The sequence below is a fragment of the Haliotis rufescens genome, unplaced genomic scaffold, assembly GCF_023055435.1.
Source record: "Haliotis rufescens isolate VD_foot unplaced genomic scaffold, xgHalRufe1.0.p SCAF_16, whole genome shotgun sequence".
Lineage (NCBI taxonomy): Eukaryota > Metazoa > Mollusca > Gastropoda > Lepetellida > Haliotidae > Haliotis > Haliotis rufescens.
In genome coordinates this window covers 3,392,307-3,419,715 of record NW_025963846.1, presented here as the reverse complement: position 1 = coordinate 3,419,715, position 27,409 = coordinate 3,392,307, and the positions used below count along the sequence as shown (strand labels likewise).

At 36.9% G+C, this 27,409-nt stretch overlaps 1 long non-coding RNA gene across 1 annotated transcript; it reads right to left on the bottom strand.

Moving 5' to 3' along the window:
• Nucleotides 1-26,468, bottom strand: LOC125380981. Its single transcript, XR_007221560.1, has 3 exons — nucleotides 26,235-26,468; nucleotides 281-302; nucleotides 1-40 (listed from the first exon to the last, which is right to left on the bottom strand). It is a non-coding gene; the product is annotated as an uncharacterized LOC125380981 (long non-coding RNA).
• Nucleotides 26,469-27,409: the final 941 nt, after the last annotated feature.

The window sequence follows — 27,409 nt, the reverse complement described above, 5'->3', positions numbered from 1 at the left end:
TACATGTGCCGAGCTCTTTTGTGTGCCATATGTCTTCATTCTGTAGACAAAGGTAGAAAGTGTAAAATCAACAAGTTTTCAAAAGAAGTCCTATTTTTCTATTGCTTGAGACTCCCGGACACTGAGTGGTGTAAAGCCACTTACATGTATGAGTACTAAATGAAACATAACGCGTCGATATCCATTATCTTCGCCGTGCATTTATGAAAATCTGTAACCAACTGAAGGTAGGGTGCTACAATGTCTAGGTTACATGGCCACTGTAGATAATAATACTCACGTTTGTTTCACAACGTCCATGCCTGGAAGAAATAAAATAATGACAATATATAAACATTTGAAGAAATGTGTACAACCATTAGAATCCTTAAATTTAGGTTAACACTGTTACCAGTTTTTAGCACAAGGTGTAGGCAGTTTCAACTAGAACCAATGTCTTTATAACTAGGAATATATGCTCTTGGTTTATGTATATCACAATTCCATTAACGAGTTTCAGCCATCTCTTTCTATAACCTTATATAGTACGAACAATATAGTTAACATATACCATTACTTTCTTATTTGTGTGTTAGTGAGTGAATGAGTGCGTGCGTTCGTGTGTTCGTGTGTTCGTGTGTACGTGTGTGTGTCTATGCAAACGTCTCAATTGAAATAGCCTGAAAACTTAGTGGCACATCTGTGAAGCTCACATGTTTCGCATAGAAAAGGTTTAATATACGGGTTTGAAATATTATAAATATTATTATCTCTTTCCTTTACCATTTAGGCATAAAATAACTTTAAAACAGTCGCTCTATACCCCCTTTTAGAAACTATATTGCTTCCCTTTACTACATGGGGTTGTCTATGCAAACGTTCTTATGGACATAGCCTGAAAACTAAGTGGCACATCTGGGAGCCTCGCATTTTTCGCATCGAAGTAGTTTAAAATACGTATTTGAAATACTATTTTCTCCTTCCTTAACTGTTTAGGCATAAATAACGTAAATGTATTCGCTCTACACCCCGTTTGGAACGCTAAAATACGGGTTTAAAATAGTATTAGTTCTTTTCACATTCATTTAGGCATCAAATAACTTAAAAAGAGTTGTTTAAAAACGCACTTTGGGAAGATATATGGCTTCGCTTTGACACGATCATCGATCCCGATTGCGTGAAGAGATGCGCATCATATTAAATACTGGATTGTCTGGTCCAGACTCGATTATTTACAGACCGCCGTCAAATAGCTCGAATATTGCTGAGTGCAGCGTTAAACAACCAAACAACCAACCAACCCAACCAACACGAGGGGCTGTCTATGCAAACGTCCCTTTGGAAATGCCCTGAAAACGTAGTGGCACATCTGGGAGCCTCGCATTTCTTGCATGCAAATAGTTTACAATACGTGTTTGAAATACAATGTTCACCTTCCTTAACTAGTTAGGCATAAAAAAACGTAAACGGAATCGTTCTGTGTCCCGTTTGGAAAACTATATTTGAAATACTATTTTCTCCTTCCTTAACTATTTAGGTATAAACAAACGTAAAAGGAGTCTCTCAATACCCCCTTTGGAACACTATATGGCTTTCCTTTAACACGGGGGAGATTATCTACACAACATCCCTTTGGAAATAGCCTGAAAACTTAGTGGCAAATCCAGGAGCATGGAAATAGTTTCAAATGCGGGTATGCAGCATTATTATCTCCTTCCTTCCATAAGAATGTTTAATGACATAACAAAACAAAACATAACATAACATAACATAACATAACATAACATAACATAACATAACATAACATAACATAACATAACATAACATAACATAACATGAGAAAAAGTAATATTCAAATGAATGTATTTTACATAAAAAGAACAATAGATACTCATTTCCACTGCGCATATGATAAAGACTAAACCTAAACGCCCTTCGCCCTACCGTCATTCAATACGTATTGTCCCCGACATGAAAGATACGTGGAGTGCTCTTCTTTATGAAATTTTAATATTTTACGTTTCACATGCGAGCACATACTAATCGAAAACCATTTGAAACCCATTAAACAAAACTCTGGACATATTATACCCGCAAACATGGAGAAAAGAAACGCCTCTATTTTAATAAATTACTAAAAACTAACACGTGACAATGTACATGTTTCCCAAAGTGGCATTTTGAAAGCAAATCCTGCTTCCTTTCAACGTTGCACGAAAACTTAAAAAAATAGTACGTACCTTGCAAGAAATATTTTTTTGGACATCATCCAGTCTTGAAAGTTACATAGCCCTGTTTGTGAGTTCTCAGCGCTCTGTAAATATCTGAGTCTTATTGAGAGTCTGTTGTGAGATGCCCTGGGTGTGTTAAAGGCTGACCACGGCCTAAGTTTCAAAAATCTGTAGCTAGCTGGTGTTAGCACTTTTATCATGAGGCAGGATGTTCCTTGTTTATATGTATCAGTTAGCCCTGTCAACTTCATGAACCTCATTCTTACAGAATGTCAACCGCATGCCCCATTCTGGGTTTCAGGTAGTATGTGCTTATCTTTTAGGATCTCACAGAAGCACTAAATGTGTTATCCAGTTATTGCTGTGACATCTCTAACTCCCTAGAAACTCCTCTGGGATCTGGAACTTGCCACAGAATGTATCACGTCACAATAAACAAACAAGTCCCCTAACAGACCCTAAAAGGAAAGAGTCTAGAGAGTCTAGACTTCTTGTTTCCAAAAATGAAGATATTCATTCTGGATTAAGAAAGGGCTACCGAACATCAAGTAATGTATTTGTTCATAAAATATTTATTTAATAGTTTTAACAAAAAGTAAAAAGAAAAATGTATACACTTCCTTTGTAGACTTTCAAAAGGCCTCTGATTCAGTTGACAGAGCACTACCCCTAACAAAGCTATTTCACATAAAATGTCAGGAAATAGTTCTTATAAAGTGAAAATTGACGGGGCATTTCACAATCCTTTAAATCCAACATCGGCATAAGACATGGGTGCATTTTGTCTCCCAGATTATTTAATATATTCCACAATGATCGTCCACCACATATCAAACAAGAAAATAACAAAATAACACTTAATGCTTTAAACATTTGTCATTTGTTGTTTGCCGATGACTTTGTACTTTTTGCCACTTCCAAAAATTCTGCACGAGTTATTTGATGGTCTAAGAGTATTTCGTGTAACAAATAACCTAAAGATTAAAGGTGAAAAAACAAATGTTGCAGTGTTTGGCAAATCAAGTAAAATAGAAGAAACGAATACTTGGACCTTGGTTGGTGCAAAAATTCTAGTTATGGATAGATATAATTATTTATGAATAACATTTGAAGCAAATGATAAACTTAATAATAGCGCCAAACCTCCCTTGAAATAGGGTCTAGGTACTACCATAAGCTTCAGTCTACCAATAATCTACCCAAATCTGGGGTATAGACGCAACACCCCTAGTCTGAACAACTTTGATTAATTAATCCCCGAGAAACTGCGGCGCCGATGTTGTATATCCATGTTAGGTGTCAACAAAACAACACACAATTGGGCAAGGCGAGCAGAACTAGGATTCTATACTCTTATGTACACAGTACTAATATAAATTACGAATTGCTATCACTATGGTGGTTCTTCAACATAGTGAAATTCTGCTTTACCCACTAGGCTACCCGACCGCCCCGTTCCATGTGATAGGAAAGCCCGAAGTGATGCAGGTGTCAGACGTTAACCACTTCGGTGAAACCCACGAGCACGGTTGTCGTACTGACCAAATCTAGAAACATAATCGGGGCGAACCGGGATTCGAACCCACGATCATAGATTTCTGGCGTGCCCAAGGGACGCGCTTTTCTGCACAGCGAATTGCTGCGCCTCAGACGACTCGGCCAACCGTGCCCCAAAAGGTGCAAGAAAAAACTGAGGACATTCAGGACAGTTAAAAATGAAATAAGATTAGAATCATATTTCAGTCACTGTAAAATAAGAAAATATCGAGTGCACTTTTCTAAACTAGGAGTAAGTAACCATAAATTAACTATAGAACTTGGAAGACATACAAAGCCACCCACCCCACTACATCAGAAACTATGCTCTACATGTTCAACCATTAATGAGGAAAGACACTACCTACTTTATTGTATCAAACACACGAAAGAAATAAATATACTCTTTGGAAAAGTATCCACACAAAATGTAAATGTCCACAATAATGAAAACATATTATTTCACCACATCCTCTCAAATATTTAGCCATCAACATCAATTGCATATGTTTCAAATGGATGGTGTCGAGCAATAGATTCCCGTGGATCAACCTATGACATTTTATGTATAATATCATCAAATCTGTACTGTTGATATTTTCTATGCATTAAATTATTTCTTTGTGTTTTCAGGTATGTATGTCTGTCTGTATATGTGTATGTATGAATTATGATGTGTTTTTTTCGGGAATGGATTGTTTTCTGCAATAAATATCCTTTCCAGATACAAATAAATCAGACATAATCCTATTGTACCTATGCTGTCATACAGATCATGAAACAAATATATCCATTACAGTCCCTTCCAAGCCTATGATATTTGGCAAGTCAAGATTACTGCAGTATCAGGGTCTGTACAAATCTGCTGAAATCACAGGCCTTGTAATCATCAGTTAATCTCCAGCTGGCATTAGTGACACCACACCAAGACCTCCTGCTCCTGCTCTTCCCCTGCCACTCGAGCTCTGGCCAGACATGTGTGATGACATTGGAGACCTGGTGACATATACAACCTTACCAAGCTCCGACTGAGTCTTCACAGCCTGGAAATTGAGAGGGGGAGATACTCCAACACCCCAGTTGAAAATAGGTTCTGTCCGCACTGTGACTGCCATTCCGTAGAGGATGAAGAACACTTCCTGCTTTCATGCCCACTATATACAGACCTTAGGAGAAATCTGATGGCACTGGTAGAAATAGGCGACCCTTCCCAGACCGATAAAACAAACCTCTTAAAACACTTTATGAATCCACCAAAAGAATGGTCAAGTCTTGTTGCCCGGACTATATACCACATGTACAAGCTGAGGCCATAAGAAAATTCTATTATATTCGATCCAATTAAGTGAAATAACCAGCAATAACCTAATATACATAAATGTTTATATGATGTAAATGAAATAATGCCTCTATACAAAATGTACATCATATATACATATACCTGTCATATCTATAATTATATACATGTTCATATGTAGATAGTCTGTACCCTGCCCTATGAGGGTGTTCAGTACAATAAATTCTATTCTATTCTATACAACCTTTGTATTTTTTTTAGTTGTTTAATTGGTTGGCATTTCTGGTTAAAAATTAATAGGAACATTCACAAGTTGGCTTAAAGTATTGTCCACTCAAGTTGCCTCACCTAGACATGTTCGGGACACGTTATGTGAAGAACATTTTCGATGTACTGCTCTTTGAAAACTTTGCAGTCAGAAGAAATGTCTCTGTCTTAGTACTTCTAATAAAAACGTATATTCTGTCATACAACAATCAAGTCTCGTTAATCCGACAATCGGCTTTATCCGACACTAATGATGGGAACCTATTTAGACCCGTTAATCCGACAGTCTAGCACTCCGACTCCGACACACCTAATTTGCAACGAATTACCGAAATCACTCATCAATCAGTCTCGTTAATCCGACACAGTCATCAGCGTACTCCGTGGTCATCTGCCCTTTACTTCTATTTTAAGTGAAAGAATTAATAATTATCTAGAAAATAATAATTTGTTATCAGAATCACAAGGATGATTTCGATACGGATATTCTACTGTTGATAACATGTTCGTATTGCACTCCCTCATTGAATACCTCAAGACACACAAAAAGAAACTGTATTGTACATTTATAGACTTCTCTAAGGCCTTCGAAAACGTTTGGTGCTTTGGGCTATGGCAAAAATTAATAAAAACAAATGTACAAGGTAAACGTTTCGAGCTCATATTTAACATGTATCAAGGCATAAAGTCGTGTGAAGATTCATCGTTTTTCTCTAGTAATATCGGAGTAAGACAGGGGGAAAATCTATCGCCAATCCTGTGTGCTCTGTACCTAAATGACCTTGAAGAATATCTACAACAGGAAATACGTAAAGGTATTGATGTTATATCGGAAGATGAAGTAGTTAGAATCTGTAAAAATATTATTGTTTTGCAATATGCAGATGATACTATTAGACTTGCAGATAACCCCTGTGACCTAAGAGAAAAATAATATGAATGTTTTATTATGAATATTGAAAACAATGGAAGCTGAGTATTAATATTGATAAAACTAAGGTGGTTGTATTTGGATCAAGAAAGAACAATAATGTGTTTAGGATAGGCGATAATGTTGTTGAAGTAGTAGATCACTATAAGTACTTGGGTCTGGTTTTTAAACGAACTTGAAATTCCCTAGCAGCCAAGATGTCGTTAGTAGCTCAAGCTAGAAAAGCTAAGCACTTAATATATATTAGAATACGTAATCTTGACTTGCCAATAGACTGCCAGCTATTATTATTTGATCAAACAATCGTGCCTATATTAACATATGGTTCCGAAATTTGGGGATTTGATAAACTAGATATGATAGAAAATGTTTACACAGATTTCTTAATATATATACTAAGGGTAAAAAAAGCACACCCCACTATTTTTTATATGGAGAGCTGGGAAGAACCCCTATTACGGATTTAATTAAACAAAGAATGTTGACATATTGGTCTAAGATAACTTATAATAAACCAACGTGTACTGTTATGTATAGTTTTGCAGACTGCTGTAACCATAAATATGTTAAAGGACTATTTGATAGATTAGGCCTCAGTTTTATACGGACCTAACAATTCATGCCAAATATAAACGGATTAAATCAGTGTAGCCAGACGTGGACAAGTTATGTAAACAACTCTCCCAAGGCAGTATTTTACCGAATATTTAAACATAAACTCCAGTTAGAAAATCATCTGCTGTCGCTACCCTGAAGACTCGGTATCCCGATTACTAAAATAAGATCCACAAACCATAGATTACCAATAGAAAAGGGGCGATGGGAAAATATACCACGATAAGACAGAATTTGTAGTCATTGACTTAGCTGACGAATATCACTATCTACTAATATATCCTTTTCTGCATAACTTGCGTAAGTTATATCTTCAAAAGAAGTATTTTACAAGACCTTGTGCGATACCACTATGTTACTCAATACTGAAAGTTTATCAGAACAAAGAAAACTAGCACAGTTTGTAAAAGAAATCCTCAAAATGCTTAATTAAATGTATGAGTTTGTTGCAGTTAAACGTATAGTCTCCTGCCTCGTGTCACCATATACGAAATATACGTTTGTTGTTGTTGCCCGCGAGTACACAGCCTTGTGTTTTGATGCGAGACGAGTCGGCGAGAAGCTGCATATTTCAACGGCTGCAGAGATAAACTTGCTCAACAATAAACAATTACTGCTTTAAATAAACAAAACAGGAATAATCACATGCCTAGATTACCTCAATCTCATAAAATCGGATTCAAGTTCTCGCTACCACTGAGGACATCCCATTACAAGTATAGTGCAAACAGAATCTTTAGATTTTGCAGAAATATTGAATAACTTTGAAATCGTTGTCGGATTTTTCGAGAGATTTCTGGACATTAGACACTTAAGCTCTCTTAACTGCCCACGACTGACAGTGAGAGTGTGCGTGTTTGGGGAGAGGCAGTAGCGTCAGTAAATGATCCTGTCAGACACACTTTCAGCGGCCTGTCAGTGATGGGTGATAGCAATCTTTACGTGTGTTGTGAATTTCCAGGCAATTATAGCTCTACAGATTTGTTTAGTCCCTGAAAATGAAGAGAGTTTTATTATTAATATATTTCATAACTAATATTTAACAACTGTTTATATCTGTAAAATATGTTAATTTCAGAGACAAGATGTTCGTCTAAGACATATCATGTCGTAAAAGTTACGGTTTGTGGCTGTTTTAGTTTTGAGGCACACTCACCAAGAAAGGGTGATGACCAACAGTAACACACCCCGAGACACAAACCAATTTCAGATGTGAAACGCAGAGATTGTATAAGAAGATATGAAGATAAGATGGAGTAAAAGATATAGCAGAATCACTGCAAACCCCTCACCCCGACTCCTCACCTCCAACCCCCACCAGAGGGAAGCAATATAGTTTTCACCAGGTGGTATAGAGCGACTCTTTTTACGTTAGTTTATGCATGAAAGATTAAGGAATCAGAAAATATTATTTCAAAAACGTACTTAAAACAATTTCCATTCGAAAAAGCTAGGCTCCCAGATGTGCCACTATGTTTTCAGGCTATAGTTTCCAAAAGGGGGTATAGAGCGACTGTTTTAAAGTTATTTAATGCCTAAATGGTTAAGGAAAGAGATAATAATATTTCAAACCCGTATTTTAAACTATTTCCATGCGAAACATGCGAGGCTCCCAGATGTGCCACTAAGTTTTCAGGCTTTTACGATGGGGACGTTTGTATAGAGGGCCCCCTGTGGTAAAGGGAAGCTATATAGTTTTCACCAGGTGGTATAGATCGACTGTTTTAAAGTTATTTAATGCCTAAATGGTTAAGGAAAGAGATAATAATATTTCAAACCCGTATTTTAAACTATTTCCATGCGAAAGATGCGAGGCTCCCGGATGTGCCACTAAGTTTTCAGGCTATATCCATAGGGACGTTTGTATAGACGACCCCTTGTAGTAAAGGGAAGCTATATAGTTTCCAAGAAAGGATATAGAGCGACTGTTTTAAAGTTATTTAATGCCTAAATGGTTAAGGAAAGAGATAATAATATTTCAAACCCGTATTTTAAACTATTTCCATGCGAAAAATGCGAGGCTCCCAGATGTGCCACTAAGTTTTCAGGCTATTTCCATGGGGACGTTTGTATAGACAACCCCCCGTGGTAAAGGGAAGCTATATAGTTTTCACCAGGTGGTATAGATCGACTGTTTTAAAGTTATTTAATGCCTAAATGGTTAAGGAAAGAGATAATAATATTTCAAACCCGTATTTTAAACTATTTCCATGCGAAAAATGCGAGGCTCCCAGATGTGCCACTAAGTTTTCAGGCTATATCCATAGGGACGTTTGTATAGACGACCCCTTGTAGTAAAGGGAAGCTATATAGTTTCCAAGAAAGGATATAGAGCGACTGTTTTAAAGTTATTTAATGCCTAAATGGTTAAGGAAAGAGATAATAATATTTCAAACACGTATTTTAAACTATTTCCATGCGAAAAATGCGAGGCTCCCAGATGTGCCACTAAGTTTTCAGGCTATTTCCATGGGGACGTTTGTATAGACAACCCCCCGTGGTAAAGGGAAGCTATATAGTTTTCACCAGGTGGTATAGAGCGACTGTTTTAAAGTTATTTAATGCCTAAATGGTTAAGGAAAGAGATAATAATATTTCAAACCCGTATTTTAAACTATTTCCATGCGAAAAATGCGAGGCTCCCAGATGTGCCACTAAGTTTTCAGGCTATATCCATAGGGACGTTTGTATAGACGACCCCTTGTAGTAAAGGGAAGCTATATAGTTTCCAAGAAAGGATATAAAGCGACTGTTTTAAAGTTATTTAATGCCTAAATGGTTAAGGAAAGAGATAATAATATTTCAAACCCGTATTTTAAACTATTTCCATGCGAAAAATGCGAGGCTCCCAGATGTGCCACTAAGTTTTCAGGCTATATCCACAGGGACGTTTGTATAGACGACCCCTTGTAGTAAAGGGAAGCTATATAGTTTCCAAGAAAGGATATAGAGCGACTGTTTTAAAGTTATTTAATGCCTAAATGGTTAAGGAAAGAGATAATAATATTTCAAACCCGTATTTTAAACTATTTCCATGCGAAAAATGCGAGGCTCCCAGATGTGCCACTAAGTTTTCAGGCTATTTCCATGGGGACGTTTGTATAGACAACCCCCCGTGGTAAAGGGAAGCTATATAGTTTTCACCAGGTGGTATAGAGCGACTGTTTTAAAGTTATTTAATGCCTAAATGGTTAAGGAAAGAGATAATAATATTTCAAACCCGTATTTTAAACTATTTCCATGCGAAAAATGCGAGGCTCCCAGATGTGCCACTAAGTTTTCAGGCTATATCCATAGGGACGTTTGTATAGACGACCCCTTGTAGTAAAGGGAAGCTATATAGTTTCCAAGAAAGGATATAGAGCGACTGTTTTAAAGTTATTTAATGCCTAAATGGTTAAGGAAAGAGATAATAATATTTCAAACCCGTATTTTAAACTATTTCCATGCGAAAAATGCGAGGCTCCCAGATGTGCCACTAAGTTTTCAGGCTATTTCCATGGGGACGTTTGTATAGACAACCCCCCGTGGTAAAGGGAAGCTATATAGTTTTCACCAGGTGGTATAGATCGACTGTTTTAAAGTTATTTAATGCCTAAATGGTTAAGGAAAGAGATAATAATATTTCAAACCCGTATTTTAAACTATTTCCATGCGAAAAATGCGAGGCTCCCAGATGTGCCACTAAGTTTTCAGGCTATATCCATAGGGACGTTTGTATAGACGACCCCTTGTAGTAAAGGGAAGCTATATAGTTTCCAAGAAAGGATATAGAGCGACTGTTTTAAAGTTATTTAATGCCTAAATGGTTAAGGAAAGAGATAATAATATTTCAAACCCGTATTTTAAACTATTTCCATGCGAAAAATGCGAGGCTCCCAGATGTGCCACTAAGTTTTCAGGCTATATCCATAGGGACGTTTGTATAGACGACCCCTTGTAGTAAAGGGAAGCTATATAGTTTCCAAGAAAGGATATAAAGCGACTGTTTTAAAGTTATTTAATGCCTAAATGGTTAAGGAAAGAGATAATAATATTTCAAACCCGTATTTTAAACTATTTCCATGCGAAAAATGCGAGGCTCCCAGATGTGCCACTAAGTTTTCAGGCTATATCCACAGGGACGTTTGTATAGACGACCCCTTGTAGTAAAGGGAAGCTATATAGTTTCCAAGAAAGGATATAGAGCGACTGTTTTAAAGTTATTTAATGCCTAAATGGTTAAGGAAAGAGATAATAATATTTCAAACCCGTATTTTAAACTATTTCCATGCGAAAAATGCGAGGCTCCCAGATGTGCCACTAAGTTTTCAGGCTATTTCCATGGGGACGTTTGTATAGACAACCCCCCGTGGTAAAGGGAAGCTATATAGTTTTCACCAGGTGGTATAGAGCGACTGTTTTAAAGTTATTTAATGCCTAAATGGTTAAGGAAAGAGATAATAATATTTCAAACCCGTATTTTAAACTATTTCCATGCGAAAAATGCGAGGCTCCCAGATGTGCCACTAAGTTTTCAGGCTATATCCATAGGGACGTTTGTATAGACGACCCCTTGTAGTAAAGGGAAGCTATATAGTTTCCAAGAAAGGATATAAAGCGACTGTTTTAAAGTTATTTAATGCCTAAATGGTTAAGGAAAGAGATAATAATATTTCAAACCCGTATTTTAAACTATTTCCATGCGAAAAATGCGAGGCTCCCAGATGTGCCACTAAGTTTTCAGGCTATATCCACAGGGACGTTTGTATAGACGACCCCTTGTAGTAAAGGGAAGCTATATAGTTTCCAAGAAAGGATATAGAGCGACTGTTTTAAAGTTATTTAATGCCTAAATGGTTAAGGAAAGAGATAATAATATTTCAAACACGTATTTTAAACTATTTCCATGCGAAAAATGCGAGGCTCCCAGATGTGTCACTAAGTTTTCAGGCTATATCCATAGGGACGTTTGTATAGACGACCCCTTGTAGTAAAGGGAAGCTATATAGTTTCCAAGAAAGGATATAGAGCGACTGTTTTAAAGTTATTTAATGCCTAAATGGTTAAGAAAAGAGATAATAATATTTCAAACACGTATTTTAAACTATTTCCATGCGAAAAATGCGAGGCTCCCAGATGTGCCACTAAGTTTTCAGGCTATTTCCATTCGGACGTTTGTATAGACAACCCCCCGTGGTAAAGGGAAGCTATATAGTTTTCACCAGGTGGTATAGATCGACTGTTTTAAAGTTATTTAATGCCTAAATGGTTAAGGAAAGAGATAATAATATTTCAAACCCGTATTTTAAACTATTTCCATGCGAAAGATGCGAGGCTCCCAGATGTGCCACTAAGTTTTCAGGCTATATCCATAGGGACGTTTGTATAGACGACCCCTTGTAGTAAAGGGAAGCTATATAGTTTCCAAGAAAGGATATAAAGCGACTGTTTTAAAGTTATTTAATGCCTAAATGGTTAAGGAAAGAGATAATAATATTTCAAACCCGTATTTTAAACTATTTCCATGCGAAAAATGCGAGGCTCCCAGATGTGCCACTAAGTTTTCAGGCTATTTCCATGGGGACGTTTGTATAGACAACCCCCCGTGGTAAAGGGAAGCTATATAGTTTTCACCAGGTGGTATAGAGCGACTGTTTTAAAGTTATTTAATGCCTAAATGGTTAAGGAAAGAGATAATAATATTTCAAACCCGTATTTTAAACTATTTCCATGCGAAAAATGCGAGGCTCCCAGATGTGCCACTAAGTTTTCAGGCTATATCCATAGGGACGTTTGTATAGACGACCCCTTGTAGTAAAGGGAAGCTATATAGTTTCCAAGAAAGGATATAAAGCGACTGTTTTAAAGTTATTTAATGCCTAAATGGTTAAGGAAAGAGATAATAATATTTCAAACCCGTATTTTAAACTATTTCCATGCGAAAAATGCGAGGCTCCCAGATGTGCCACTAAGTTTTCAGGCTATATCCACAGGGACGTTTGTATAGACGACCCCTTGTAGTAAAGGGAAGCTATATAGTTTCCAAGAAAGGATATAGAGCGACTGTTTTAAAGTTATTTAATGCCTAAATGGTTAAGGAAAGAGATAATAATATTTCAAACCCGTATTTTAAACTATTTCCATGCGAAAAATGCGAGGCTCCCAGATGTGTCACTAAGTTTTCAGGCTATATCCATAGGGACGTTTGTATAGACGACCCCTTGTAGTAAAGGGAAGCTATATAGTTTCCAAGAAAGGATATAGAGCGACTGTTTTAAAGTTATTTAATGCCTAAATGGTTAAGAAAAGAGATAATAATATTTCAAACCCGTATTTTAAACTATTTCCATGCGAAAAATGCGAGGCTCCCAGATGTGCCACTAAGTTTTCAGGCTATTTCCATTCGGACGTTTGTATAGACAACCCCCCGTGGTAAAGGGAAGCTATATAGTTTTCACCAGGTGGTATAGATCGACTGTTTTAAAGTTATTTAATGCCTAAATGGTTAAGGAAAGAGATAATAATATTTCAAACCCGTATTTTAAACTATTTCCATGCGAAAGATGCGAGGCTCCCAGATGTGCCACTAAGTTTTCAGGCTATATCCATAGGGACGTTTGTATAGACGACCCCTTGTAGTAAAGGGAAGCTATATAGTTTCCAAGAAAGGATATAAAGCGACTGTTTTAAAGTTATTTAATGCCTAAATGGTTAAGGAAAGAGATAATAATATTTCAAACCCGTATTTTAAACTATTTCCATGCGAAAAATGCGAGGCTCCCAGATGTGCCACTAAGTTTTCAGGCTATTTCCATGGGGACGTTTGTATAGACAACCCCCCGTGGTAAAGGGAAGCTATATAGTTTTCACCAGGTGGTATAGATCGACTGTTTTAAAGTTATTTAATGCCTAAATGGTTAAGGAAAGAGATAATAATATTTCAAACCCGTATTTTAAACTATTTCCATGCGAAAAATGCGAGGCTCCCAGATGTGCCACTAAGTTTTCAGGCTATATCCATAGGGACGTTTGTATAGACGACCCCTTGTAGTAAAGGGAAGCTATATAGTTTCCAAGAAAGGATATAGAGCGACTGTTTTAAAGTTATTTAATGCCTAAATGGTTAAGGAAAGAGATAATAATATTTCAAACCCGTATTTTAAACTATTTCCATGCGAAAAATGCGAGGCTCCCAGATGTGCCACTAAGTTTTCAGGCTATTTCCATGGGGACGTTTGTATAGACAACCCCCCGTGGTAAAGGGAAGCTAAATAGTTTTCACCAGGTGGTATAGAGCGACTGTTTTAAAGTTATTTAATGCCTAAATGGTTAAGGAAAGAGATAATAATATTTCAAACCCGTATTTTAAACTATTTCCATGCGAAAAATGCGAGGCTCCCAGATGTGCCACTAAGTTTTCAGGCTATTTCCATGGGGACGTTTGTATAGACAACCCCCCGTGGTAAAGGGAAGCTAAATAGTTTTCACCAGGTGGTATAGAGCGACTGTTTTAAAGTTATTTAATGCCTAAATGGTTAAGGAAAGAGATAATAATATTTCAAACCCGTATTTTAAACTATTTCCATGCGAAAAATGCGAGGCACCCAGATGTGCCACTAAGTTTTCAGGCTATATCCATAGGGACGTTTGTATAGACGACCCCTTGTAGTAAAGGGAAGCTATATAGTTTCCAAGAAAGGATATAAAGCGACTGTTTTAAAGTTATTTAATGCCTAAATGGTTAAGGAAAGAGATAATAATATTTCAAACCCGTATTTTAAACTATTTCCATGCGAAAAATGCGAGGCTCCCAGATGTGCCACTAAGTTTTCAGGCTATATCCACAGGGACGTTTGTATATACGACCACTTGTAGTAAAGGGAAGCTATATAGTTTCCAAGAAAGGATATAGATCGACTGTTTTAAAGTTATTTAATGCCTAAATGGTTAAGGAAAGAGATAATAATATTTCAAACACGTATTTTAAACTATTTCCATGCGAAAAATGCGAGGCTCCCAGATGTGCCACTAAGTTTTCAGGCTATATCCATAGGGACGTTTGTATAGACGACCCCTTGTAGTAAAGGGAAGCTATATAGTTTCCAAGAAAGGATATAGAGCGACTGTTTTAAAGTTATTTAATGCCTAAATGGTTAAGGAAAGAGATAATAATATTTCAAACACGTATTTTAAACTATTTCCATGCGAAAAATGCGAGGCTCCATAGGGACGTTTGCATAGACTAACTCCTTGTAGTAAAGGGAAGCTATATAGTTTCCAAGAAAGGATATAGAGCGACTGTTTTAAAGTTATTTAACGCCTAAATGGTTAAGGAAAGAGATAATAATATTTCAAACACGTATTTTAAACTATTTCCATGCGAAAAATGCGAGGCTCCCAGATGTGCCACTAAGTTTTCAGGCTATATCCATAGGGACGTTTGTATAGACGACCCCTTGTAGTAAAGGGAAGCTATATAGTTTCCAAGATAGGATATAGAGCGACTGTTTTAAAGTTATTTAATGCCTAAATGGTTAAGGAAAGAGATAATAATATTTCAAACACGTATTTTAAACTATTTCCATGCGAAAAATGCGAGGCTCCATAGGGACGTTTGCATAGACTAACTCCTTGTAGTAAAGGGAAGCTATATAGTTTCCAAGAAAGGATATAGAGCGACTGTTTTAAAGTTATTTAACGCCTAAATGGTTAAGGAAAGAGATAATAATATTTCAAACACGTATTTTAAACTATTTCCATGCGAAAAATGCGAGGCTCCCGGATGTGCCACTAAGTTTTCAGGCTATTTCCATTCGGACGTTTGTATAGGGAACCCCCCGTGGTAAAGGGAAGCTATATAGTTTTTACCAGGTGGTATAGAGCGACTGTTTTAAAGTTATTTAATGCCTAAATGGTTAAGGAAAGAGATAATAATATTTCAAACACGTATTTTAAACTATTTCCAAGCGAAAAATGCGAGGCTCCCGGATGTGCCACTAAGTTTTCAGGCTATATCCATAGGGACGTTTGTATAGACGACCCCTTGTAGTAAAGGGAAGCTATATAGTTTCCAAGAAAGGATATAGAGCGACTGTTTTAAAGTTATTTAATGCCTAAATGGTTAAGGAAAGAGATAATAATATTTCAAACCCGTATTTTAAACTATTTCCATGCGAAAAATGCGAGGCTCCCAGATGTGCCACTAAGTTTTCAGGTATATCCATGGGGACGTTTGCATAGACGACCCCTTGTAGTAAAGGGAAGCTATATAGTTTCCAAGAAAGGATATAGAGCGACTGTTTTAAAGTTATTTAATGCCTAAATGGTTAAGGAAAGAGATAATAATATTTCAAACCCGTATTTTAAACTATTTCCATGCGAAAAATGCGAGGCTCCCAGATGTGCCACTAAGTTTTCAGGCTATATCCATAGGGACGTTTGTATAGACGACCCCTTGTAGTAAAGGGAAGCTATATAGTTTCCAAGAAAGGATATAGAGCGACTGTTTTAAAGTTATTTAATGCCTAAATGGTTAAGGAAAGAGATAATAATATTTCAAACCCGTATTTTAAACTATTTCCATGCGAAAAATGCGAGGCTCCCAGATGTGCCACTAAGTTTTCAGGCTATATCCATAGGGACGTTTGTATAGACGACCCCTTGTAGTAAAGGGAAGCTATATAGTTTCCAAGAAAGGATACAGAGCGACTGTTTTAAAGTTATTTAATGCCTAAATGGTTAAGGAAAGAGATAATAATATTTCAAACACGTATTTTAAACTATTTCCATGCGAAAAATGCGAGGCTCCCAGATGTGCCACTAAGTTTTCAGGCTATATCCATAGGGACGTTTGTATAGACGACCCCTTGTAGTAAAGGGAAGCTATATAGTTTCCAAGAAAGGATATAGAGCGACTGTTTTAAAGTTATTTAATGCCTAAATGGTTAAGGAAAGCGATAATAATATTTCAAACCCGTATTTTAAACTATTTCCATGCGAAAAATGCGAGGCTCCCAGATGTGCCACTAAGTTTTCAGGCTATATCCATAGGGACGTTTGTATAGACGACCCCTTGTAGTAAAGGGAAGCTATATAGTTTCCAAGAAAGGATATAGAGCGACTGTTTTAAAGTTATTTAATGCCTAAATGGTTAAGGAAAGAGATAATAATATTTCAAACCCGTATTTTAAACTATTTCCATGCGAAAAATGCGAGGCTCCCAGATGTGCCACTAAGTTTTCAGGCTATTTCCATAGGGACGTTTGTATAGACAACCCCCCGTGGTAAAGGGAAGCTATATAGTTTTCACCAGGTGGTATAGAGCGACTGTTTTAAAGTTATTTAATGCCTAAATGGTTAAGGAAAGAGATAATAATATTTCAAACCCGTATTTTAAACTATTTCCATGCGAAAAATGCGAGGCTCCCAGATGTGCCACTAAGTTTTCAGGCTATATCCATAGGGACGTTTGTATAGACGACCCCTTGTAGTAAAGGGAAGCTATATAGTTTCCAAGAAAGGATATAGAGCGACTGTTTTAAAGTTATTTAATGCCTAAATGGTTAAGGAAAGAGATAATAATATTTCAAACACGTATTTTAAACTATTTCCATGCGAAAAATGCGAGGCTCCCAGATGTGCCACTAAGTTTTCAGGCTATATCCATGGGGACGTTTGTATAGACGACCCCTTGTAGTAAAGGGAAGCTATATAGTTTCCAAGAAAGGATATAGAGCGACTGTTTTAAAGTTATTTAATGCCTAAATGGTTAAGGAAAGAGATAATAATATTTCAAACCCGTATTTTAAACTATTTCCATGCGAAAAATGCGAGGCTCCCAGATGTGCCACTAAGTTTTCAGGCTATATCCATAGGGACGTTTGTATAGACGACCCCTTGTAGTAAAGGGAAGCTATATAGTTTCCAAGAAAGGATACAGAGCGACTGTTTTAAAGTTATTTAATGCCTAAATGGTTAAGGAAAGAGATAATAATATTTCAAACACGTATTTTAAACTATTTCCATGCGAAAAATGCGAGGCTCCCAGATGTGCCACTAAGTTTTCAGGCTATATCCATAGGGACGTTTGTATAGACGACCCCTTGTAGTAAAGGGAAGCTATATAGTTTCCAAGAAAGGATATAGAGCGACTGTTTTAAAGTTATTTAATGCCTAAATGGTTAAGGAAAGAGATAATAATATTTCAAACCCGTATTTTAAACTATTTCCATGCGAAAAATGCGAGGCTGCCAGATGTGCCACTAAGTTTTCAGGCTATTTCCATTCGGACGTTTGTATAGACAACCCCCCGTGGTAAAGGGAAGCTATATAGTTTTCACCAGGTGGTATAGAGCGACTGTTTTAAAGTTATTTAATGCCTAAATGGTTAAGGAAAGAGATAATAATATTTCAAACACGTATTTTAAACTATTTCCATGCGAAAAATGCGAGGCTCCCAGATGTGCCACTAAGTTTTCAGGCTATATCCATAGGGACGTTTGTATAGACGACCCCTTGTAGTAAAGGGAAGCTATATAGTTTCCAAGAAAGGATATAGAGCGACTGTTTTAAAGTTATTTAATGCCTAAATGGTTAAGGAAAGAGATAATAATATTTCAAACCCGTATTTTAAACTATTTCCATGCGAAAAATGCGAGGCTCCCAGATGTGCCACTAAGTTTTCAGGCTATTTCCATTCGGACGTTTGTAGACGACCCCCTGTGTTAAAGAGAAGCGATATAGTTTCCGAGACAGGATATAGAGCTACACCTTTTACTTTATTTTATGCCTAAATGGTGAAGTAAAGATATAATAATATTTTAAACCCGTATATTAAACTATTTCCATGCGAAAAATGCGAGGCTCCCAGATGTGCCACTAAGTTTTCAGGCTTTTTCCATAGGGACGTTTGCATAGACAACGCCCTGTGTTAAAGAGAAGCAATATTGTTTCCAAATGGGGGTATAGAGGGTCTGTTTTAGAGTTATTTTATGCCTCAGTTGTTCAGAAAAGAGAAAATAATATTTCAAACACTTTTTTCAAACTATTTCCATGCGAAACATGCGAGGCTCCCAGATGTGCCACTAAGTTTTCAGGCTAATTCCATTCGGACGTTTGTAATAGACGACCCTCTGTGTTAAAGGGAAGCTATAAAGTTTCCAAAAGGGGATATAGAGCGACTGTTTTCAAGTTATTGTATGCCTAAATGGTTAAGGAAAGAGATAATAATATTTCAAACCCGTATTTTAAACTATTTCCATGCGAAAAATGCGAGGCTCCCAGATGTGCCACTAAGTTTTCAGGCTATTTCCATACGGACGTTTCCATAGACAACCCCTAGTGGTAAAGGGAAGCAATATAGTTTCCAAAAGGGGGTATAGAGCGACTGTTTTAAAGTTATTTTATGCCTAAATTGTTTAGGAAAGAGATAATAATATTTCAAACCCGTATTTTAAACTATTTCCATGCGAAAAATGCGAGGCTCCCAGATGTGCCACTAAGTTTTCAGGCTATATCCATAGGGACGTTTGTATAGACGACCCCTTGTAGTAAAGGGAAGCTATATAGTTTTACCAGGTGGTATAGAGCGACTGTTTTAAAGTTATTTAATGCCTAAATGGTTAAGGAAAGAGATAATAATATTTCAAACCCGTATTTTAAACTATTTCCATGCGAAAAATGCGAGGCTCCCAGATGTGCCACTAAGTTTTCAGGCTATATCCATAGGGACGTTTGTATAGACGACCCCTTGTAGTAAAGGGAAGCTATATAGTTTCCAAGAAAGGATACAGAGCGACTGTTTTAAAGTTATTTAATGCCTAAATGGTTAAGGAAAGAGATAATAATATTTCAAACCCGTATTTTAAACTATTTCCATGCGAAAAATGCGAGGCTCCCAGATGTGCCACTAAGTTTTCAGGCTATATCCATAGGGACGTTTGTATAGACGACCCCTTGTAGTAAAGGGAAGCTATATAGTTTCCAAGAAAGGATATAGAGCGACTGTTTTAAAGTTATTTAATGCCTAAATGGTTAAGGAAAGAGATAATAATATTTCAAACCCGTAGTTTAAACTATTTCCATGCGAAAAATGCGAGGCTGCCAGATGTGCCACTAAGTTTTCAGGCTATTTCCATTCGGACGTTTGTATAGACAACCCCCCGTGGTAAAGGGAAGCTATATAGTTTTCACCAGGTGGTATAGAGCGACTGTTTTAAAGTTATTTAATGCCTAAATGGTTAAGGAAAGAGATAATAATATTTCAAACACGTATTTTAAACTATTTCCATGCGAAAAATGCGAGGCTCCCAGATGTGCCACTAAGTTTTCAGGCTATATCCATAGGGACGTTTGTATAGACGACCCCTTGTAGTAAAGGGAAGCTATATAGTTTCCAAGAAAGGATATAGAGCGACTGTTTTAAAGTTATTTAATGCCTAAATGGTTAAGGAAAGAGATAATAATATTTCAAACCCGTATTTTAAACTATTTCCATGCGAAAAATGCGAGGCTCCCAGATGTGCCACTAAGTTTTCAGGCTATTTCCATTCGGACGTTTGTAGACGACCCCCTGTGTTAAAGAGAAGCGATATAGTTTCCGAGACAGGATATAGAGCTACACCTTTTACTTTATTTTATGCCTAAATGGTGAAGTAAAGATATAATAATATTTTAAACCCGTATATTAAACTATTTCCATGCGAAAAATGCGAGGCTCCCAGATGTGCCACTAAGTTTTCAGGCTTTTTCCATAGGGACGTTTGCATAGACAACGCCCTGTGTTAAAGAGAAGCAATATTGTTTCCAAATGGGGGTATAGAGGGTCTGTTTTAGAGTTATTTTATGCCTCAGTTGTTCAGAAAAGAGAAAATAATATTTCAAACACTTTTTTCAAACTATTTCCATGCGAAACATGCGAGGCTCCCAGATGTGCCACTAAGTTTTCAGGCTAATTCCATTCGGACGTTTGTAATAGACGACCCTCTGTGTTAAAGGGAAGCTATAAAGTTTCCAAAAGGGGATATAGAGCGACTGTTTTCAAGTTATTGTATGCCTAAATGGTTAAGGAAAGAGATAATAATATTTCAAACCCGTATTTTAAACTATTTCCATGCGAAAAATGCGAGGCTCCCAGATGTGCCACTAAGTCTTCAGGCTATTTCCATACGGACGTTTCCATAGACAACCCCTAGTGGTAAAGGGAAGCAATATAGTTTCCAAAAGGGGGTATAGAGCGACTGTTTTAAAGTTATTTTATGCCTAAATTGTTTAGGAAAGAGATAATAATATTTCAAACCCGTATTTTAAACTATTTCCATGCGAAAAATGCGAGGCTCCCAGATGTGCCACTAAGTTTTCAGGCTATATCCATAGGGACGTTTGTATAGACGACCCCTTGTAGTAAAGGGAAGCTATATAGTTTTACCAGGTGGTATAGAGCGACTGTTTTAAAGTTATTTAATGCCTAAATGGTTAAGGAAAGAGATAATAATATTTCAAACACGTATTTTAAACTATTTCCAAGCGAAAAATGCGAGGCTCCCAGATGTGCCACTAAGTTTTCAGGCTATATCCATGGGGACGTTTGCATAGACGACCCCTTGTAGTAAAGGGAAGCTATATAGTTTCCAAGAAAGGATATAGAGCGACTGTTTTAAAGTTATTTAATGCCTAAATGGTTAAGGAAAGAGATAATAATATTTCAAACCCGTATTTTAAACTATTTCCATGCGAAAAATGCGAGGCTCCCAGATGTGCCACTAAGTTTTCAGGCTATATCCATAGGGACGTTTGTATAGACGACCCCTTGTAGTAAAGGGAAGCTATATAGTTTCCAAGAAAGGATATAGAGCGACTGTTTTAAAGTTATTTAATGCCTAAATGGTTAAGGAAAGAGATAATAATATTTCAAACCCGTATTTTAAACTATTTCCATGCGAAAAATGCGAGGCTCCCAGATGTGCCACTAAGTTTTCAGGCTATATCCATAGGGACGTTTGTATAGACGACCCCTTGTAGTAAAGGGAAGCTATATAGTTTTACCAGGTGGTATAGAGCGACTGTTTTAAAGTTATTTAATGCCTAAATGGTTAAGGAAAGAGATAATAATATTTCAAACACGTATTTTAAACTATTTCCAAGCGAAAAATGCGAGGCTCCCAGATGTGCCACTAAGTTTTCAGGCTATATCCATGGGGACGTTTGCATAGACGACCCCTTGTAGTAAAGGGAAGCTATATAGTTTCCAAGAAAGGATATAGAGCGACTGTTTTAAAGTTATTTAATGCCTAAATGGTTAAGGAAAGAGATAATAATATTTCAAACCCGTATTTTAAACTATTTCCATGCGAAAAATGCGAGGCTCCCAGATGTGCCACTAAGTTTTCAGGCTATATCCATAGGGACGTTTGTATAGACGACCCCTTGTAGTAAAGGGAAGCTATATAGTTTCCAAGAAAGGATATAGAGCGACTGTTTTAAAGTTATTTAATGCCTAAATGGTTAAGGAAAGAGATAATAATATTTCAAACACGTATTTTAAACTATTTCCATGCGAAAAATGCGAGGCTCCCAGATGTGCCACTAAGTTTTCAGGCTATATCCATAGGGACGTTTGTATAGACGACCCCTTGTAGTAAAGGGAAGCTATATAGTTTCCAAGAAAGGATATAGAGCGACTGTTTTAAAGTTATTTAATGCCTAAATGGTTAAGGAAAGCGATAATAATATTTCAAACCCGTATTTTAAACTATTTCCATGCGAAAAATGCGAGGCTGCCAGATGTGCCACTAAGTTTTCAGGCTATATCCATAGGGACGTTTGTATAGACGACCCCTTGTAGTAAAGGGAAGCTATATAGTTTCCAAGAAAGGATATAGAGCGACTGTTTTAAAGTTATTTAATGCCTAAATGGTTAAGGAAAGAGATAATAATATTTCAAACACGTATTTTAAAACTATTTCCATGCGAAAAATGCGAGGCTCCCAGATGTGCCACTAAGTTTTCAGGCTATTTCCATAGGGACGTTTGTATAGACAACCCCCCGTGGTAAAGGGAAGCTATATAGTTTTCACCAGGTGGTATAGAGCGACTGTTTTAAAGTTATTTAATGCCTAAATGGTTAAGGAAAGAGATAATAATATTTCAAACCCGTATTTTAAACTATTTCCATGCGAAAAATGCGAGGCTCCCAGATGTGCCACTAAGTTTTCAGGCTATATCCATAGGGACGTTTGTATAGACGACCCCTTGTAGTAAAGGGAAGCTATATAGTTTCCAAGAAAGGATATAGAGCGACTGTTTTAAAGTTATTTAATGCCTAAATGGTTAAGGAAAGAGATAATAATATTTCAAACCCGTATTTTAAACTATTTCCATGCGAAAAATGCGAGGCTCCCAGATGTGCCACTAAGTTTTCAGGCTATATCCATAGGGACGTTTGTATAGACGACCCCTTGTAGTAAAGGGAAGCTATATAGTTTCCAAGAAAGGATATAGAGCGACTGTTTTAAAGTTATTTAATGCCTAAATGGTTAAGGAAAGAGATAATAATATTTCAAACCCGTATTTTAAACTATTTCCATGCGAAAAATGCGAGGCTCCCAGATGTGCCACTAAGTTTTCAGGCTATATCCATAGGGACGTTTGTATAGACGACCCCTTGTAGTAAAGGGAAGCTATATAGTTTCCAAGAAAGGATATAGAGCGACTGTTTTAAAGTTATTTAATGCCTAAATGGTTAAGGAAAGAGATAATAATATTTCAAACCCGTATTTTAAACTATTTCCATGCGAAAAATGCGAGGCTCCCAGATGTGCCACTAAGTTTTCAGGCTATTTCCATTCGGACGTTTGTATAGACAACCCCCCGTGGTAAAGGGAAGCTATATAGTTTTCACCAGGTGGTATAGAGCGACTGTTTTAAAGTTATTTAATGCCTAAATGGTTAAGGAAAGAGATAATAATATTTCAAACACGTATTTTAAACTATTTCCATGCGAAAAATGCGAGGCTCCCAGATGTGCCACTAAGTTTTCAGGCTATATCCATAGGGACGTTTGTATAGACGACCCCTTGTAGTAAAGGGAAGCTATATAGTTTCCAAGAAAGGATATAGAGCGACTGTTTTAAAGTTATTTAATGCCTAAATGGTTAAGGAAAGAGATAATAATATTTCAAACCCGTATTTTAAACTATTTCCATGCGAAAAATGCGAGGCTCCCAGATGTGCCACTAAGTTTTCAGGCTATATCCATAGGGACGTTTGTATAGACGACCCCTTGTAGTAAAGGGAAGCTATATAGTTTCCAAGAAAGGATATAGAGCGACTGTTTTAAAGTTATTTAATGCCTAAATGGTTAAGGAAAGAGATAATAATATTTCAAACCCGTATTTTAAACTATTTCCATGCGAAAAATGCGAGGCTCCCAGATGTGCCACTAAGTTTTCAGGCTATTTCCATTCGGACGTTTGTATAGACAACCCCCCGTGGTAAAGGGAAGCTATATAGTTTTCACCAGGTGGTATAGAGCGACTGTTTTAAAGTTATTTAATGCCTAAATGGTTAAGGAAAGAGATAATAATATTTCAAACACGTATTTTAAACTATTTCCATGCGAAAAATGCGAGGCTCCCAGATGTGCCACTAAGTTTTCAGGCTATATCCATAGGGACGTTTGTATAGACGACCCCTTGTAGTAAAGGGAAGCTATATAGTTTCCAAGAAAGGATATAGAGCGACTGTTTTAAAGTTATTTAATGCCTAAATGGTTAAGGAAAGAGATAATAATATTTCAAACCCGTATTTTAAACTATTTCCATGCGAAAAATGCGAGGCTCCCAGATGTGCCACTAAGTTTTCAGGCTATTTCCATTCGGACGTTTGTAGACGACCCCCTGTGTTAAAGAGAAGCGATATAGTTTCCGAGACAGGATATAGAGCTACACCTTTTACTTTATTTTATGCCTAAATGGTGAAGTAAAGATATAATAATATTTTAAACCCGTATATTAAACTATTTCCATGCGAAAAATGCGAGGCTCCCAGATGTGCCACTAAGTTTTCAGGCTTTTTCCATAGGGACGTTTGCATAGACAACGCCCTGTGTTAAAGAGAAGCAATATTGTTTCCAAATGGGGGTATAGAGGGTCTGTTTTAGAGTTATTTTATGCCTCAGTTGTTCAGAAAAGAGAAAATAATATTTCAAACACTTTTTTCAAACTATTTCCATGCGAAACATGCGAGGCTCCCAGATGTGCCACTAAGTTTTCAGGCTAATTCCATTCGGACGTTTGTAATAGACGACCCTCTGTGTTAAAGGGAAGCTATAAAGTTTCCAAAAGGGGATATAGAGCGACTGTTTTCAAGTTATTGTATGCCTAAATGGTTAAGGAAAGAGATAATAATATTTCAAACCCGTATTTTAAACTATTTCCATGCGAAAAATGCGAGGCTCCCAGATGTGCCACTAAGTCTTCAGGCTATTTCCATACGGACGTTTCCATAGACAACCCCTAGTGGTAAAGGGAAGCAATATAGTTTCCAAAAGGGGGTATAGAGCGACTGTTTTAAAGTTATTTTATGCCTAAATTGTTTAGGAAAGAGATAATGATATTTCAAAGAAGTATTTTAAACTATTTCCATGCGAAACATGCGAGGCTCCCAGATGTGCCACTAAGTTTTCAGGCTCTTTTCCAATGGGACGTTTGTATAGACGACCCCCTGTGTTAAAGGGAAGCTATATAGTTTCCGAGACAGGATATAGAGCTACTCCTTTTACCTCATTTTATGCCTAAATGTTTAAGTAAAAAGATAATAATATTTCAAACCTGTATTTTAAACTATTTCCATGCGATTCATGCGAGGCTCCCAGATGTGCTACGAAATTTTCAGGCTATTTCCATTGTGACGTTTTGATAGAGAAAACCCTATGTTAAAGGGAAGACATATAGTTCCCGAGTGAGTGAGTTAAAAGTTAACGAGAGAGGTTGTAGATCGAAATGATTTACCAACAATTTTAGAGGTTGGGAGTTATGCAGAAGAAGCATATGATGTGACTGTAATTCTCTTGACTTTACTACTAAGATAATCTAGTTTACCCTTTCTTTACCAATGTGTTGTATTTAACTTAGATTTTATGGTAATGTTGCAGCCATGTTTCTTATTTCGTTTCCGATGAAACTTTGATCATTGGCAACATTACATAACATTTGCAAAGGATGGGCATACAAAAGAACTACACAAAGGTCAAACTACTGATCATATGAATCATATTATATATAGTAGCTTCACGCGATGTATGCTCAGTTGGTTTATAAGATTATTTGATGAGAAACAAATGCATTATAACACAAGAACATACTGATATATATCTTTACTATCTATATGGCTACTTTACCTATTTGACACGCTTGATGATAAAATAGTTGGAACTAATTGAAGATGATATTGTATAATATAAATGCATTCCCAGCCGGAAGTAAAGAACGTGTCGTCTGTTACAGACAGCTTGCAGATTAATTATCCAGCCGTCCTCGTCTTTATCAGTTAGGAGGTGGGAGATTTGTTCATGTGAACCTTCACTGAAGGGATTTGTTCCGGGGCCGCGCTGCAGTTTATTTGGAGATGTCGTATCAGATTACAAAAGTGCAGTCATCATTTGGCCTTGACGTGTTGATGGGAGAATGGCGTTGAGCAGCCGGCGGAGAGGGTTTCTTATTTAAGATGACCCAGACTGGAGAAATAGAATAAAAACGCATAATTGAATTCAATAGAAAAACACTGGAACATGCATGTTGAAACAGAACAGTGAACTAAAATGTACCTAAATATAGGTGGCTGGAGGGGTTGGTGCAGCGTTCGAAATACCTGCCTGCCCGACCGTCCGAGACGGGTTGATTTTAACTCGGGCTGTGAGATTTTCGAATCCCCCTGCCCGACGGTCGGGTTATATTTTATAGGTGAAAATATTCTAAATAATTCCCGATGATAAGCATTAATTCACATGTAAAGATGAATGATAAAATGTAACCAAAAAGAAACCCCGTTAGCTTTTAGCCAACCTAACATTTAGCGATGCGCTTATGCTACAAGCAATCAGTTTTCATATTTTTAATTAAACTATCCTGAGAAACATATGATTATAGCGGGCAGGCAGGTTTTGGTAAGGGCTGGCAAGTATTTCTGCTAGCCAGTCCTGTGGTCTGGCTGAAATTGTTGGGAGTTTCATACCCTGGTTGGTGGTGGGGAAATTAAAGGAAACATTATTCAGGAGCTCTTAACTGTTTGGACAATATTTTAAAAGAGTTCAATTTAACTATAAACCCCCACAGTATAGACTTTCTTGGTCAAACTCCTCTCACGGTATTTACTTTCGAAACAAGAATATTATATGAACAGGGTGTTATATACTACCTAGTATGCACTAGACAAATAATGTAACATGTGAATAAGTATAAGATATGTGAATAAGTACTATAATAAGACACAAAAATGTTATCAATGCTTTGGGAAAAGCCTGTGTAAGTCTATGTCTCCTGACCCCGGGTTCTATCAGATAAGGGACAGTCTCGC